We start from the raw sequence: 17,289 nt of genomic DNA, 5'->3' as shown, positions 1-17,289 counted from the left end.
CAACATCTCAGTCTCTCAGACTTAGGGTTGGGGGCGAGGGGTTGATTGATTCTGTTTATTTCCAAACACTTTAGGGAGAGCTGACAAGAGCTCGGGACCCCAAAGATGCACAACTCAAGAGATCCAATTGATAGTACAAGGGATTACCACCAGAGCATCAGGGAGAACCAACCAGTCTCGGCTGTGTGGCCTTAGATTAGTATCTTGACTTCTCTGAGCCTGGACTTTTCCTTCTATGAAATGAAATGATCCCCACTTCACAGGATCATTATGAGGATCCAGTGAAGTAATGCCACACTCTCCAAACTATGTGCCAAAGCATTCCCAAGAACTCAAAATGGCCCTGCAGGGATATTTTAAATTTTCAAGGGCAGGGGGAAGCCAGCCATATCTATCAGATGCCATGCAAGCTGCTGTACAAGGCAGATCATGGCTTCAACGGGAGATCTCGCTGCACTCCTTTCAAGGATGTCATATTTCCGTGAAGCCAGATTATACAAACACCACACAATCCACACGGAACATAAAGTGAGGAGCGATGGCATCCAATGTGATTCCAAGTTTAGAGGAGTCATGAGGAGCCCACTGATGTACTTCCCATTAGAAAGTAATGATAGTTCTTTAAGAATAAAAGAAAGCTATTATTTTTTGTTCAATTTACATGTGTTATTTTCAAATGGCTACTAAGCTTTTGGGACAGAAACACTTACTGAGTTGCCTGGACCTAACCATCTAATGAGCAGAACTGTAGGTATTTTTTATAGCCCAAGAGAGGCATGAAACATTAACCTGAGGTTCAAGGGACACTCAGGGCACCGTGAACTGAAGTTTGAAAAATTCTGAAGGTCTTGGTTTGGAAAGGATTCAGTACAGGTTCAATGTGTGGAATGGGGCTTAGGAACAATTGTCTGGCCCCAGGGCTGCCGGCCAGCACTGCATGAACCTCTCCAGGGCCAGGGCTGGGAGGAGACCTTTCTTTTCACGGGTCACCCTCAACTGTGCACTTATCCAATGGCTGTCTCATGACCACCTGACAGTGTTCTTGGCCCTAGTGACCACTCAGCAGGAATAAGGCAGCAAGACTCCCGGCACCACGGAGCACAGTTCCAGTGCAGAGGCACAGTGTCGTCCAGGCATGCTTCATGTGAAGGCAGGCAGTGGTGAGTGCTATTTAAAAAGTGAATGGAGTGTGACGCTTGGTAGATAGCCGAGTGCAATGTCAAAGAAACAGGGACAGGAACACTCAGGAGAGAACATGACAGCTAGGGAGAAGACCAGAGCAATGGCACAGAAATAGGGACAGAAGTCACCTGCAACAGGTATTCAGAGTGACCAAAGCCAGGGGTTGCAGGAGAGGAGGACAGCCAAGGAGTCAAGGAGTCACCAGGGCAGATGAGGGAACTGAGGTGAAATAACAAGTGGCAGAGCTGGACCTCACACTAGGCAGAGGGCTGGCTCCTTAACAGCTATGTCCTTCTGTCTGGAGAGAGGACACATACCTTCCTCTACCTTGGAGCCTTCATTGGGCTCTGCCTGGGAGTGAAGAGATCTTACCTCTGACTCGGGGCTCTTGTCTCTTTTTAGGGCTCCATTTGACCATCATGTCCTCAAGGAGCCCCTTGGGACCTGCCATCCAAAGCAGGTTCCTGGGTTATATGCTCCATCAGAACCTCATGTTCACGTCTTCATGGCACCGGCCACAAATAGTAGGTGGATCCTTAATGGTTTGTGACTGGTTTGTTGTCTGTCTGCCCTACACAACCCCAAGGGGGCCTAAATCACTGCTCTGTCCCCAACCCTTAGCACAGCACCTGGAACGGGCCAGGCCCTTGAGAAAGAGCTGTGGCAGGCAGAAAGGAGACAGGGACGGCCACCCAGGCCTGGCACCCACTTGCAGGATCAGCCTTCAGGAAGCAGCCTCAGCAGCATCAACCATGCCTGCAGCTGGGGCATACCCAACCTCCTTTCCCAGGGACAGGCTTCCCTGTACTGGAGTCAGGGTCCTTTCTCTCCCTGGAAGCACATTTGGGCATCTTTCTCTTCCTCTCCAAGTCTGCTCAGAAGCAGAGGGAAACTCACCCTTACCAGCACCCACTGTGGTCTCTTGTCATCATTCTGGCCACCCTGAGGGGAGGGCATCACTCAGCCCCACATTCCAGGTAAAGAAACAAGGCTCCAGGAATTGCCCAAGTCCACACAGTTTATTACAGAAGGGGGCCTTCTCCTGCAGGTCGTCCCCTTCTCCTCAAGTGTAATAGGAGGTTAAGAGGCAGCCATCACTTCCTGCCTCAATTTTGATGGAGGGGCCAATACAGCTGGCAGCAGATGGCAAGATGAGTGTGAGAGGAATCACAAGTGCCCAGTTTACACACAGAACTCTGAGAGCCCATTCCACCACCCGCACCCCTAGCTGGCTTTTGCCTGGTCGTGTTTCCAGTGACAGCAGGAGGCAAACAAAAAGTTAAAGGGTTCAAATCCCACATCCTGCTGGTTCTGCTTCTCCCAGCATGCTCACAGACAGCCACACGCTGACAGCAGTCTCGGCCTCACTGAGACTGGGGGTTGCGATCTTGGGCGGGAACAGCGCCTGTGCCCTGAGCCCAGGAGCCACTCCGAGGGCCAGGACTCACCCAGCAGGGGAGTCTTCCCTCCAAATCCCTCCCGAGGGGAGCTAAGCAGGAAGAGAACAGAAAACAGAGCACAGTGAACCCTCTCGGCAATGGAAATACTGATGATTTTCCTTTCTGTGCCTGCTTAGAACTTTCCTCATTTTTCTACAATATCTGTGCATTTCTTTTAAACACATAAGTTTGATTTTACATGAATGCTCAAAAGAAAGAAGACTGATATTAGACCCCCACCCTCAGCACATTTGGGGAGGGGCCACGAGGGGCTGGGGGTCTGAGGGGAGCTTGACTGGGGCTGTGGGCTGTGGGGGACCCTCAAGGGGCCACAGTCCCCAGACCCAGGCCTGGGCAGCCAACCCCACGTCAGACAAGCCCTAGAGGGGCAGGCTCAGCATATGTGTCTCGGGCTGGTTCTCATCCCCAGCAAGGCCTTACTCTGATGTAACATCAGAGAGGGCGTTAATTAGGCTGTGACTCAGTGATGAGCACATCACCTGCAAGATGCAGAAGTGCCACTTGGACAAGACACAACCTCCTGCATCCACAGTCTACTGCTAGTTCACACCTCCAACAGGCAAGGCCCCACAAAAGTCACCAACAACTACATCCTGGCCCACAAAACCCAGATTCAGAGGTGGAAGGTATAAGTTAATTCATGGAACGGAGGCTGTGGGAGGGAGAGCGTCTATGTGGCTTGCCTACTTCATCCCCCACACTAGACATGGGGAAACTGAGGACCAGATGAACCCAAAGACTCTGGGAGACTCTGCTGATAAACTATAAGGACTATGCTGCTGCTGCAGCCTTTAAAAAAAAAAAAAAGGAAATTCCAACATGGGCTACAACATGGATGAACCTCGAGGACATTATACTAAGTGAACTAGGACAGTCAGAAGAAACACAAATTCTGTTTGATTCCTTTTGTATGAGGTACCTAGTATAGTCACATTCATAGAGACAGGAAGTAGAATGGTGGTTGCCAGAGGCTGAGGGGATGGGAGTGAGGAGTGAGGTGTAATAGTATGTAGTTCAGTTTGGAAAGATGACAGAGTTTTGTAGGTGGATGGTGATGATGGTTGTACAATAATAAGGACATATTTAACACTTCTGAACTACACACTTAGACATGGTTAAGATAGAAATTTTATCATATGTGTATTTCACCATAATTAAAAATAAATTCTTCAAAACAAAACTGTAAGAGCAGAGGGAAAGTGAGGTCAAGGTCCTCGAGAAGATGAAGACTGCTCAAGACTGGGACTCCTTATTGCTCCTCCAGTGTGTGAGGACCCCCAGTGTGTCTCAGGCCACCCCCACACACAGATCCATAAGCAGCATCCTCAACCCACCCAACCCACCACATCTCTGGCCGAGGAAGCATCATGAGGTATGCATACCTCCCTTGAGTCCTTTCTCTGTCCCTTGACTGTACAGTACCGGTCAGGTGAGGATTTCAAAGCAGGACATCAGACCCTGAGAGATGTACCCAGGCCAACAAAAGTCTTTGGCATGAAGCCTGTCACAGATGTCTCCCTCTTTCCTCAACAACACCCCAAGTCTGAACAGCAGCTGACTGTCTATCAAAGGGGCATGATGCTCTTTGTGAAGTGAAAGTCACTCAGTCTTGTCTGACTCTTTGCGACCCCATGGACTATATAGTCCATGGAATTCTCCAGGCCAGAATACCAGAGTGGATAGCCTTTCCCTTCTCCAGGGGATCTTCCCAATCCAGGGATCAAACCCAGGTCTCCCACATTGCAGGCAGAGTCTTTACCAGCTGAGCCACAAGAGGTGCTCTTTGGTGGAGACTTAAATGTCTGAAAGCCACATGGAGGAATGATGAAAAAAATGAACCACTGGGAATTGCCTCCTCTCTGCTCTGCCCTGCCCTCCCTGGATGAGAACACAGAAGACATGCCGATACAGAAGGCAGATACAGACAAGACCAAGAGAGGCCATCTGAACAACAGAAAAGCTCAAAGGCAAACGCAGAAACAAATCTAATTCAATGATATTTATCAGGGAAATGGGTAAAGTCTATGATCTGTGACCAAAGATCCAACTGTCCAGAGGGGGATGTATCTCAGCAGTAGAGCATGTGGTCAGTATGACTTCACAGTAAGTTCACTGTGACACCATACGGTTGTGAGTTGCCTTAACAGAGGCAGAACCTGCAGAAAAAAGGGAGGGTAAAGTCACAGTCAGACCATCAGGCCAGAGGGAGGGAGCTGTAGGGAGGAGTGAAAAGTGAAAGAACGGGGGCCTTTTAGGCACAGTGGATATGAGGTAACTGCCTCGCCCCGGTTTAGGGTAGAGTAGAAGCAGTAGATGGAGGGAGAGAAAGAGGGGTTTTCTTTTCTTTGTGTGTATGGTGGTCTCTCTCTGGGGGTGATGGGTTTCTGGTCATGGGACACTGAAGTCCCCTAGACAGAATGTTGTAGAGACTCCTCATGCACACTATGGGCTAACAGATACATTTTTAAATCCATTTCAACAAAAAATGAGTGGTTTTAGAATGGGATGTGAATTATAAAGCTAAGTCTTCCTTCCAACTTAAACATGCTTTCAGAATTTCAACTAATTTCAATTGAACTTAAATTGTCCAAAACCCAGCATCTCCCTTAATTCCCATAACCAGTTTTTAACATGGGGGAAAAAATGATTTCTACAAATAGGATCCTTTTAGACCTAACTCTTGATTTCTCCATGATTTCACAGTACTAACAACAATACGAGATTTCTCCATGTGCCTCCTGCCTGAACAAATTTAACAACCTGGAGCACTGTTGACAACAGAAATAGCAAAATATGAATGCACCCTTTGGAATGCTCAAGGCAGCAGATGAACCCATGTTTACCAAGTGAAAACCCAGACTCCAAAACACAAGCATTTTGCCCACAAAAAGTAGGCTCAAAGCCCTCATCACATACTTAAAGACTTCCAAATGCACGGCTAACATAACTTTTCTGTCTTACAAGGCTGCCACAAGCTAGAAAGCAATGATACTGCTAATAGCAGAAACGTTGATGGGTAATACTGAGGTAAAAGACAAAAAATTTATAAAACAGCCAAAAAGTTCAATATGCACAGCAACCTGGAGCCATTTAGTACAAGGCAAGCAAAGTGGCAAGCTTTAGAATGGCCTGAAGCTGTCAGTCCCTGGCCACAGGAACCACCGCAAGAGACGATGTTTGAAAAAAGGGCTTTGAAAACCACACGAAGTCTGTTGTCTCCTAGTGATGGGGTGACGCGGAGTCAGCCATGAAAGAGACTGTCCTCCTCTTTACTATGTCAGGGTGGTAGCAGATACTTTAGCAAATATCTACGCCAAAACCAAGTCATAATTATCAACATCCTATAAAATGAGAATAGTGACAGAACACCTCTGGGGTCTGAAAGCCAGATGCTGCCTGCAGAGGAGGAGGAAATGGGCTTTGAAGTTTGACTCCTAGTTCCACCGTAAACTGGTCATGGGACGTCACACTGTCTTTCCAAGCTCCAGCTTCCTCATCTATAAGAAGAGGTAATATATCTACCTCTATAAAGCACCTACTACTAAGTCCTCCAATAATTATTATTTCCATGACCACATACAAAATAAAGGGCAAGAGTAAGTTACAATGCACAGGTTGTTCTAGTTACCAGTTCAATTCAGTGACCAGCAAAGAACTAGACTTGCTCTGAGCATCCCCGAGAGGACACACAGAATGAACAGTGTGATCCTCCTCGAGATGCGTGGCTGTGCTGTGAGCATCCTTCACCCTGCCTTACACACAGTCCCTACACTGTTTTCACAGCTGTGTGGCTTCCTTGATGAGCCCATTTCCATCAGATCGAAAAGTAGAATAATTTATTCTGCCAATAGAATCTTGAGGAGTAAGCAAACAAACTTTAAAAGTCTTATCTTTTAATGTCTGGATTTCCATACTTGGGGCTCTAGTTTTCTTTTGTTTTTTATCTGTCAAAAAACTAAAATCATGAGTGGTCTAAAAATTAAATTAGTTACAAAGGAAGTCATTCCCATGTGGCAGATAGCAACAAAAAATTATGAAGAAACTAACCACCCAATTCTAGAGAACTGACTGAATAAGTTATAATCACCATATTGAATGCACTGAAGCTATGACAAAATTATATTGTAAGAGGATATTTGGTGCAAAAATATAGTAATGGTAAAATATTAAATTTTAAAAGTAGATTAAAAAACAGTAAGTCAAAATTATCCTATTTGTGTGTGTGTGTATATATATACACATATCTGTACATACACAATACATACATATGTGTATATGCACATGTGCAGCCATATACCATATCAATATAAGGTCACAGGTATGTATAGTACATAATACTATTTAGAAATAGAAAATATTTATAAATTTAAACATTTGATTAATTTTTTAATTCTAAATGAGTTTTAAAATACATAAACTTATTGGAGATACATATTTATAAATGGAAAGAAAACAAATGTACCAACAACAAATATTCATTGTGGTTGATTCTGGATGCTAAGATAAGCTTTGTATTATTCTTTGTGTTTTGTTGTATTTTCCGCTTTTTTTAAACTGACCGAGTATTACTCTCACAATAAGTGTGTCTTTCTCGTGACTCGTGATTTCCCATCTCCTTTCATTCAGATGATGAGAGAGATGCTCTCCTTTAGAAAAGAGTTCCACTGAGGTTTCTAAGGAGTAAGAACGGCATCCTCAGCACCCAGCTGAGACTCCATGACTGCTAATGGCCTCAGTCTGCACTGGAGCTATTGACTGGCAAACATGGAGCTGAGGACTGGCTGTGGAGGACCCACCAGGAACATTTCATCGATTTCCTGTTTGGTGGGGATCAAAGTCACTGATCCCTTGCATGGGATGCAACCCAACCCGCCAGCCAGCAAAGCCCCTACAGGGCCAGGACTTCTTCCCTCTCACCTACCACAAGTGCCATCACCCAAGCCTGTGCAAGAGCCTCCTGCTCCCCAAATGCACACTGAAAATTATTTTGTTTGGAGAACTTACTACCTCCTGGACACTAAATTAAAACGCACAATTAGATTTCCATTAAGTTACAGCAGATTCTGCTGAATTGATTTAATCGGCCTACATTCCTATATGACATCATGTTTTAAAGGCTTGGCCTGAACATAAATACTTAATGTAATAAATACAGTCTGAAGTATTTGATCTCCTCGGCAGTTTAATTGATCTACTACAGAGACTGACAGGAAAAATTAAGTTAGTTCTGTCTCATCTCTGCCAATAACACATTTTCATCATATAAAGGCACAAGAATGACAATTTTGGTTACAAGCAGAGCTCTTGCACACCGACTTTTTGCTAAATGTTCATGTTAACAGTAAGAATATTGAGCAAGTAAGTGTGTAAGTGGATTTATGAAACTTTTCATATACATATAGTTCATTTCTTTTTTGCTTCATAGCAAAGGAGAATAAACATGTTCTGTGATTCCTAATACCAGTTCCTTACAGTTTGCAAGGAGTGTGGGGGTAACAGTGTTGGCAGACACCTATAATATTTAAACAGAGATTTTTCAACACCGTGGCTAAGTGCGTTCACCAATAATCAAATATACAACAGAGTCCAATTCATTTCCAGGTGACTTCTATCACAGAACTCCCAAAGTGCTTTCTCCCATCTCTGTGTTACGGTTTTTATTGCCTCTTTAACAGGAGTTGTGTTTATTTGTGTACCCACCTCACCTCCCAAACTTGCAGGGTAAGAGCCTTCACCTATCCTCACCCCACAGCCCTGATTCTAGAGCTAAAATGTTCATTCTGGATACAAAGCACTCGATTATATTTGGGGGAGGGAGGAAGGAAGGGGAAGTCTGTCTTTCCCGACCTAGGGAGCATATTTTGATTCCTCAAAGTTGCCATCTCCCAGGTCCTAATCTTCCTCAATACCCCATGAAAAGAAAAACTATGGTCACCACAAAGCTACCCAACCTGATTAATGCCAAAATCCCCAGGTTCATTTGGCAGGTTACCCTGGGGTGGTTTAGTTGCTAAGTTGTGTCTGACTCTTGCGACCCCATGAACTGTAGCCTGCCAGGCTCCTCTATCCATGGGATTCTCCAGGTAAGAATACTGGAGTGGGTAGCCATTTCCTTCTCCAGGGGATCTTCCTGACCCAGGAATCGAACCCGGGTCTCCTGCATTGCATGCAGATTCTTTACCAACTGAGCTACAAGGGAAGCCCTTACCCTGAGGAAGTAGACACTAAATCCCTTCCCGTCAATCCCACATATGCATGCATTGTCCCGACATCTGTTTATTTACTCAGCAAATGCTCCCTGATGGGAGTCAGCTCAACCAACCATTCCTTGTGCTGTGACCCAGTCTGGGGCCAGCATTGATGTCTCATTTCTGCTTGGATGCCTTTGAGGGGGCAAGCAAATGATGACAGCACCCAGATCCAAGAACCCTGCTCAGCAGGGGAGCAACAGGGACACACACTGTAGGTGATCTGATGCCAGTGAGTGCCACCCTCCCTCCTTCCAGCAGCCCCTAGAATGGGCAGCCTGCCCCCACCCTGCTGCCTCTGGCCATAAGCCAGGAGCCCTCTGCTCAGCCCTGCACTCCAGGGCCCCATTGATTAGCAGGAAGGGCAAACCCATCAGCACCCATAGGAAATGGCTTCTGGAAAGTGAGTTGCAGTTTTTAAAGCCAGAGAATGACAGCAGGGGCCTGTAAAAGGAACAGAATCAATATGGGGTGTGGGGAACTGGACAATGGGACACTTGGGTCCCTGGCTTGTCTTACCTCTGGCAGACACACTATGTGACCTTGGGCAGTCCTATCCACCTCTGAGCCTCAGTTTCTCCCACTGTATCCTGGAGAAGTTGTGGTAACATACTCATCAAGGAGATTCCTTCCCAATGTTAAGTGCTGGCGTTCTCCACCTCTGTCTTCCTGACATGGGCTAGGGAGAGGAGCTAGGGCTGACCCAACCACATCCCCCATGAGGACAGATCATGTTCTAGCCCTCGGGTGCCCTGTTTCCCCAACACCTGAACCTTCAGAAATAAGCCAGGGGTCCTGCAAGTCTGTGCTGCTTTCCTGAAGCTGCACACACTGTGGACCTTAGGCTGGGAGGCTCTCCCATTGAGTAGTGAACTCTGCAGGAAGTGGGATCCTCTGCCCTAGTCAGACTTCACTACCTTCTACTCTGCACCAGCCTCTATGTTAAGGGCAGAGGTGAATGCCTTGGAAGGATCTAGAGGTGAGTCAGATAAAGACAGTGCCCTTAAAGCACTTATAGCCAGGACTGGGAAGTTAGGTGAGTTCAAAAACAAACATCTCAGGAATTCCCTGGTGGTCCACTGGCTAAGACTCCACACTCCCAAAGCAAGGGGCCCAGATTTGATTCCTGGTCAGAGAACTAGATCCCACATGCCACAACTAAATTCCCACATGCTGCAACTAAAACCTGGTGAGGCCAAATAAATAAATAAATATGTGTTTAAACCCAGCTCATGTCACAAGGCCAGAGTATCCTCAATACCTGTGCAGTCAGTCTCCAAAGAGGGCCTTCAATGAACCATGCTCCCAGTGTTCACACCTGTGTGCAATTCCCTCCACTTTCATCTGAGCTTCCATCAATAGAATTCAGCAGAAGTAACACTGTGCCTGTTCTGAATATAAGTCTTAACAAGTCCTGGCATCTTCTGCTTTTATAATCTCAGAATCCAACCACCATCCAACTCCCACCAAAGAGAGAGAGAGAGAAAGACAGGGCACTCTCAGCATCCCTGCCAGGGCACCAGACACAGAGGTGTTGCCATCCTGTATGTATCAGCCCTAGCCACCATCTGACTGCAACCTCATGAGACACTCTAGGCAAAAACAGCAACAGAACCACCCAGCTGAGCCCAGCCCGTCCTTGGAATTGGGAGAGACAATAAAACAGCTGCGCAGTCCTGCTGCTGCTTTTATTATACTAAGTTGGGGGTAAAGTAAAACAGTACTGAAACTCGGAATAGAGGTTATCAGGGAAAAAAATTACGAGCCAATTTATTCATGATCATAGACAAAAAAGCCCTAAACAAAATATCAGCCAGTCTATCTGTATAAAAAGGATAACATTTCACCTCTAATTTGGGTTAATTCCAGGAATGCACAATTGGTTTAACATTAAACAATCAACCAATGTAATTTACTGTATTAATATTTGAGAAAGAAAAACCTTGCGGTTGTCTCAACAGCACCAGGAAAAAGTATTCCATGAAATTCAACATCCCTTCATATTCATGATTTTTTAAATAATAATTAAAATAAAATTCTTAGAAAACTAGGGCAAGAGAAAAATACCTTTACTTGATAAACTGTATGTTAAAAATAAAAAGGCAGACGGCAAACATGATGGTGAAAACTTCGTGAGGTTGTGAGAGCTTTCTCCTGAGATCAAGAATAAAGGTATAAAGCCAGGATCAGTCACAAAGACCAGATATTGTATGATATGATTCCACTCAGTGAAATATCCACAGTGGCAATAACAGAATATCCACAATATGTAGAGACAGAAATATTAGTGGTAACATGGGGCAGGGAGGGTTGGGGGAAACGGTGACTGACTGCTAATAGGTCTGGGGTGATGAAAATTTTCTAAAGTCGATTGTATGATGGTTTCACAACTCTTGTCTATACAAAAAATCACTGAGTTGTTCATTTTAATGGATGCATTGCATGGTATGTGAATTGTATTTCGATAAAGCTGTTACTGAAAAAAAGAACAAGGTAAGGATGCCTATTATCACCACTTCTATTCAATACTGTACTAGAGGTTCTGGCCAGCATAGCTAGACAAGAAAAAGAGAAATAAGTGCAGTCTGCCCTTCTGTATCCCCAGGTTTTACATCCTCAGATTCAACCAACCAATTGAAATCAATCCACTAATTGGTTGAATACAGAGATGTGAAACCCTCAGATATAAAGGACCAACTTTTACATTATACTCATTATATTACTACATTTTCTATAAGGGACTCAAGGATGGGCGTGTTTCAGTAAGGCAGGTGGGGAAGGTCACCCTGGAACCAATCCCCGTGGATACCCAGGGATGACTGTATAAGGACTGGAAAGGGAGAGACATATTCTTGTCATTATCTACAGATGATCTGATCATGAACAGAGTATATCATTAAAAATTGACAAGTAAACCTAATTACACTGATAAATCTCCCACATATGCCGAGTCAAAGGAACGAGGCATGAAAAACACATCCTACATGATTCTATTTATATGTATATACATGTACTGTTCAAAAAAGTTCAGACTAGACAGTAGCATTTCAGAATGCCTACTCAGGTGGTTGGCAAAACTGCATTACCATTACAGTCAGCATAATGGTTTCTTTTAGGGGGAAGAAAAGTGACATGAGAAGAATGGGGCATGGGGATTCGGGGGCTTCTAGGGTACAGGCAGAGTTCCAAAAGAAGGGTGGCACATGAGTGCTTAAAATTATTCAGTAAGTTCTAAATGCATATTTTCTGAATTTTCCTGATTATCATAGTTCATAACAAAATAATTTTAATTGCCTAAAAATCACAATACAGAGGAAAAAGTGATTAAGAGAATTAGGGGGAAAACGTTTCCAGGGGCTTGAAAGAGGAAAAGGCTGCCTCCAGCTCTGTGTTTAACCCTGACGGGGAAACACTTATTGGCCGGTAAAGCCCTCCCAGTCTCAGACTCTGGACGCTTTACCTTGGCTTGGAAGCCCAAGGGCCAAGTCGAAAGGGCACATTCTGGGGTAGCTATGGGGCTTTTTTTCCAGGAAGGATGTGGCCAGACCCTTTCACAGCACTGGATGCCCTGCCCCTCGCCTCTCGCCTCTCTCCTCATCCTCACACATGTGATGCAGGCTCAGGACGGCTACTCTGATTGCAGCATCAACTGAGCACCCACTGCATGTCAGAACACCCTCATCTGGAGGGACCTGGAGGAATGGAGCTAGGCTACAGAGTTGGGACCAGGTCTGGCTGCCTCTGGGCTCCTCCCCACCTAGGCCTCACGTGGGACCAAGGCCTCACCTGGGGCAGGTGGAGAGGGGAACGTAAGAGGAGGTCAGACCTCCTTCCTCAGCTCTGCTGCGGTTCTCTCAGCTTAGACCTGACTCCAGGGGTCCATAGAAGACACTGAGAGTCCCCCCAGGCCTGCCTTGCCTCGCAGGCTGCCCATCCTCGCTCCTGTCCCCGTCTTGTTGAGGACGGTCAGCTGTGACGCCCCGCCTAGCCGGGGAGAGTGGCTCCACAGCTGTTATGAAAGCTCTCCCCTGGCAGCTGTAAGGAGTTTCGACCTCACACCCAGCTCTCCGAATCACAAGTTAGATACAGCTAGGCTAAGTACACCAGGGAGAGGGCCTCCACTGACTGTGGCCCGTCCTGCGGCCAGCACTTCCCCGGAACAAACCCAAGCACTTCCCTCGGCCATTAATAACCTCCTCTGCATTAATGAATTGTGAACACGACGCTGGCCATTAAGACAGTGCAGGAAAACTCTTTGTGTTACAAAGGCTTTTTCTCTGGATACTCATTATTGTCACACAAACCCTGGCGTCATGGGGTAGGGTCCTGCTGCCTTTTTCTTTTCCAGTTTCCGTGGGACATCCAACACAGAAATACACTGACTGCCTGCCCGGCCGGGGTGGGCCCTCTCTGACCACCCCGGAGTACAAAGCACATCACTGGCTGCATGAAACCCCAGGGAGGGAATGAGTGCCCTGACCAGCAAATCTTAACAGGGATGGGAAGGAGCCACCATCACTGCCAAAAATCAGAACAATGGAGGGTTATAGGAAATAGATGAGTGTGAGCAGAGATAAGGGCTTCCCATGTGGCACTAGTGGTAAAGAACCCACCTGCCAATGCAGGAGACACAAGAGACGAGCGGGTTTGAACCCTGGGTCGGGAAGATCCCCTGGAGGAGGGCATGGCAACCCACTCCAGTATTCTTACCTGGAATTCCATGGACAAAGGAGCCTGGCAGGCTATAATCCATAGGGTCACAAAGAAGCAGACAGGACTGAAGTGACTTAACATGTCTGCACAGCAGTGACAAAGTTCAGAGAAATAGGAGAGGCTTGGAAGAAAAGACGTTTTATTGGGTCTTAGGAATATGAGTGGGACCAAGTGACTTGGAAATGAGAATAGAGGAATCTAGTTAATAATGATAGTGTTAACTCACACTTCCCACTGGTCTAAGAGCCTCAGATATTCTAACTCATGCTCCCCTCATTTATTCCTATAAATTCAGTCCTATAATGTCAAGATCCCCAAATTTACAGATGAGGAAGCAGAGGTAGAGATTCCCAGTACTTTACTCCAGATGTACATGGCTAGGGACTTCCCGGGTGGGCCAGTAGTTAAGAATCCACCTTCCAAAGCAGGGGACACAGGTTTGATCCCTGGTTGGGAAACTTAAGATCTCACATGTCGCACAGCGACTAAGCCCACGAGCCACGACTAGGGAGCCTATGTGCCGAAACTAAGAGCCAATTCAGACAAATAAATCAATTAATTAGAATAAATAAATAAACTTCAATAAAAATTAAAAGATTAACATGGCTAAAGAATGGAAGCAAGAGGATTCTCACCAGGCAGGCCACCCAGAGCCCTTGCTTAAAGCTACTGGGCTAATAGGCTGCTTGATAATTAAGGGAGGAAGCTTCCACAAGTGAGTGGTTTTCAACTACCTGGTTCTGTCACCAGTGGACAGTTTCCTGGCCCCTCTGTTGGACTCAGCCCAATGCCCATCCAGGAGCCTGCCCAGCATAGACTACAGGCTAGTCTGCTATACCTACACCTATAGGCTCTCTGTTTAACCAGCCCACCCAGAGGGTTCATAATCTCCTGTCCTTCAAGGGAACCAACCCTACCTCTCATGCTTCCTAGGCTCCTAATTGCTTGAGCAGCCTTGCTGACTCGTCTAGATACATCCCTCCTTGAAAATCCCCTCTACATACTCCAACACTGAACCTGCTGAATGGGTGTCCCCAGTGCTCCAACCTCAGAGCCTTCCCCCAGCCTCCTGGGGCCTGGCAGCAGAGCAGAGTCACCCAGCCCAGGATGTGGCAGAGGCAGGACTCCAGGAGGTCTCTGCCCTCAGCCCCTGACCTGAGGCAGGTCTACCAAGCCAGCCCAGTGTGTGCTGTGCCAGTTCTGAGTTGTGCAGATTTTCCAAAGCCAGGGGTCCTTTCCAGCTTCATCTTGGTTTTCCCAGCTCTCCAGCTGCTTCTGAACCCCAGGACCCTACCCTCAACAGGTCTCTCCATGCAATGAAAATTAGGGCCTCTAATTTCCTAAGAAAACCATAATCCAGTGTTTTCTGCTACTGACTTCTCAGTCTGGGTACTAAAGCTCTGCAAAGCAGCTGGGAGACCTGTTCCCCTTCATCTTTTCTGGACCACATTCCCCCTTAACAAAAATTTAAAAGCAGAGTCTAGATACACCAGCATGTGCTAGCTCACAGTCAAGGAGCTGCCAGCACTCAGCCAGTCCACCCATTCATGTTGGAGGCAGGGCTTGGGGACACCCTACAGCTCTGTGCTCTAGCACCCCCACCTAGCACAGTCCCTCTGTAACTAGCACTCTGGATCCACTCTTGCTTGCCTTTTTCTCCTCCAGTGACATCCACCCCAGGAGGAGATAGCCAATATTCCAAGAATGCTATTGTTCTCAGAGCACATTCAAAGCCAGTGTTTCCAGGAAAGTGAGTTCAACAATTGCTTAAAGACCTAAGGACTTCAAGGACCAACACCGAAAGCAACTCAGCACCCTGTACCTTGCCAACATCTAAGCTCCCCCACAAACACTCCTGGAGGCTCTCTCAGTGTTCCCCAGGTGAAGACTTCACATCTGTCACAGCAACACCTAGAATCAGAGGACCAGGACTCCTGACTCAGAGTCCCTCAACTTATAGAGAATGCTCTGCAAGTAGTCAGCTCTAGGACCACTGGCCGGGGGGGTGGGGGTGGGGGCTCCATGTGCCTCCAGGGAATTGATCCTGCCCAGGCACTGGGAGCCCGCATTCCCCTCACACTTAGGCCGGGCACTAGTGCTTCCTTGGCTTGGATCCTCAGGCCCTGGTCTGGAGTCTCAGGTCTGGAGTCTTGCGAGTGACATCAAGAGTGCCATTCAGAGCAGGATCAGCACAGTGCTGTCTTTAGTCCAGGGCTATATGATCCCACCAGGACCACAAAGTCTGGGGAAGGAGACACAAGCACTGGTCTGAGTCCAGAAGCTGAAATTCCCTTTGATTCTTTTCCTGTGGGTCATTTGCAAGTTGCCTCAGGCCTGGAGGAGTGGGTTAGGATCTCTGAGCTGGAAGGGCTGTGGTGCTCAGCTGACAGTCGTCCTGGTCTCTGCGTGAGTCCAGACTCCCCCACCAGGGCTCATACCCAGTGGACTCATAGCTGCTCTCACTTGCCAGGGAGAAGAGGTGGGGAGTCCAAAGCCCCTACAAGCAGGTGTCCACCCAAAGGAATGAATGAATAAATCGTGTCTGGAGGAATGAGCACATCAGGACCTGTGGAGATCAGCCCTGATCTGAAAGGGGAGACCTTGCTGATATAAATGACATGTGAGCAAGTGGTTTTCCTTCCTGGAACCTCAATTTCTTGTTTATGAAAAGAGGGATGGGTATGGAAGCCCAGATATATACCTTCTAGCACCCACATGCATCAAGCTCCCAACATTAGGGCGCCCTCTTGTTGGCCAGAAGCCCCTGAGAAGCAGAGTTCAGGGCACCAGCTTTGCCAGCACCTGGCTGCCCAGCCACTTGTGCGGGTGAACTCGGGAGACGGAGGCTGGTTGACAGCCCAGAGGTCCTGGCACTGAGCCAGGCCTAGAAAATTGGGATTGCTTCTCTCTTGGGTCCAGACTGGGCCATGCACTTAACTTCTGTAGCTCGAGGAATCCCGATAAGAGACATTGGCTGTAAGAGTCTACAGGTCATAGTCCTCAAACCACTGAACAAACGTTCCACAAAACAATCAAGTGTTGAACCCCAGGGCATCCAGAACCTGACTTTCAGGTACATACTTGTTACCCCAGGTCCTGAGGCAGAAGCAAGTCTGCCAAGCACATCTCCAGGGGCGGCCGAGCCCACCTGGACTGGAGCAAGGCTGTGCTGATCAGCTGACTTGGTGGAGACGTCAAGCTCAAAAAACCCCACTGCCGACAATGCCACCTCACAGGGTCAGGCACTTTTAGAATGCAAAAGTACCCCAGCTAATGCTAGCTGTTATCTCAGAGCCATCCCAGCCCTACTGACCTATGGTGCAGCTCTAGAGCCTCCCCGATACATCACTGACTCCACTACCCTATGTGAGAATTAAATGGGACCAAATGTGAGACGGTTTTAAACAGTTCACGGGGTTGTCACAGCTAGAATACTGGTGTGGTTTGCCATTCCCTCCTCCAGAAAGAAGAAAGAAAGAAGAAAAGAGAAAGAGCACGGCAAAATTGATGCTTTTGAACCGTGGTGTTGGAGAAGACTCTTGAGTGTCCCTTGGACAGCAAGGAGATCAAACCAGTCAATCTTAAAGGAAATCAATCCTGAATACTCTTTGGAAGGACTGATGCTGAAGCTGAAGCTCCAGTACTCTGGCCACCTGATTCGAACAGCTGACTGATTGGAAAAGACC

General features: G+C 46.9%; 1 protein-coding gene and 1 long non-coding RNA gene across 10 annotated transcripts in view; one reads left to right on the top strand and one right to left on the bottom strand.

The window, feature by feature from the left end:
• DRGX (dorsal root ganglia homeobox) overlaps window positions 1-17,289 on the bottom strand; it is a 50,482-nt gene that overhangs the window by 17,802 nt on the left and 15,391 nt on the right. The window lies entirely within an intron of this gene.
• Window positions 4,825-7,806, top strand: LOC145534197 (uncharacterized). The gene is made up of 3 exons (XR_014074331.1): window positions 4,825-4,913; window positions 5,346-6,151; window positions 7,269-7,806. It is a non-coding gene; the product is annotated as an uncharacterized LOC145534197 (long non-coding RNA).

Source organism: Giraffa tippelskirchi, chromosome 2, assembly GCF_054371585.1.
Source record: "Giraffa tippelskirchi isolate mGirTip1 chromosome 2, T2T-mGirTip1v1.2.pri, whole genome shotgun sequence".
Classification (NCBI taxonomy): domain Eukaryota; kingdom Metazoa; phylum Chordata; class Mammalia; order Artiodactyla; family Giraffidae; genus Giraffa; species Giraffa tippelskirchi.
The sequence above is the reverse complement of the archived record's forward strand: the minus strand, read 5'-3'. Positions and strand labels throughout refer to the sequence as shown.